We start from the raw sequence: 451 nt of genomic DNA, 5'->3' as shown, positions 1-451 counted from the left end.
CGAAGGGGCCCCTAGTTTATCTACTGGGGGCCCCCAGGGGGGCCCCCAGGGGGCCCCCCAGGGGGCCCCCTGTCTATCAGGGGGGCCCCCTAGTAGATGGGGGCCCCTAAAGAACTTTGAGGGTACGAGTAACTATGTTAGAGAGAATGTTTATAATAAAAAAAGAAGAGACAGGAGAGAGACAGAGACAGAGACAGAGACAGAAGAGAGAGAAAAAGGAAAAGAGACAGGAGAGAGAAAAAGGAAAGGAGACAGAAGAGAGACAGAAAAAAGAGACAGAAGAGAGAAAAAAAAAAAGAGAAGAGACAGAAAAAAAAGAGACAAAGGAGACAGTAGACACGAAGGAGACAGAGACAAGAGACAATGGGGGCCCCAGCGACAAACACACGCTTGGGTGTAAACCCTAAACCCTAAAACCCTAAACCCTAAACCCTAGAAAATGTGGTGCGAT

The sequence above is a fragment of the Eimeria mitis genome, genomic scaffold, assembly GCF_000499745.2.
Source record: "Eimeria mitis Houghton genomic scaffold, Emh_scaff5259, whole genome shotgun sequence".
Lineage (NCBI taxonomy): Eukaryota > Apicomplexa > Conoidasida > Eucoccidiorida > Eimeriidae > Eimeria > Eimeria mitis.
Note: the sequence above shows the minus strand (reverse complement) of the source record.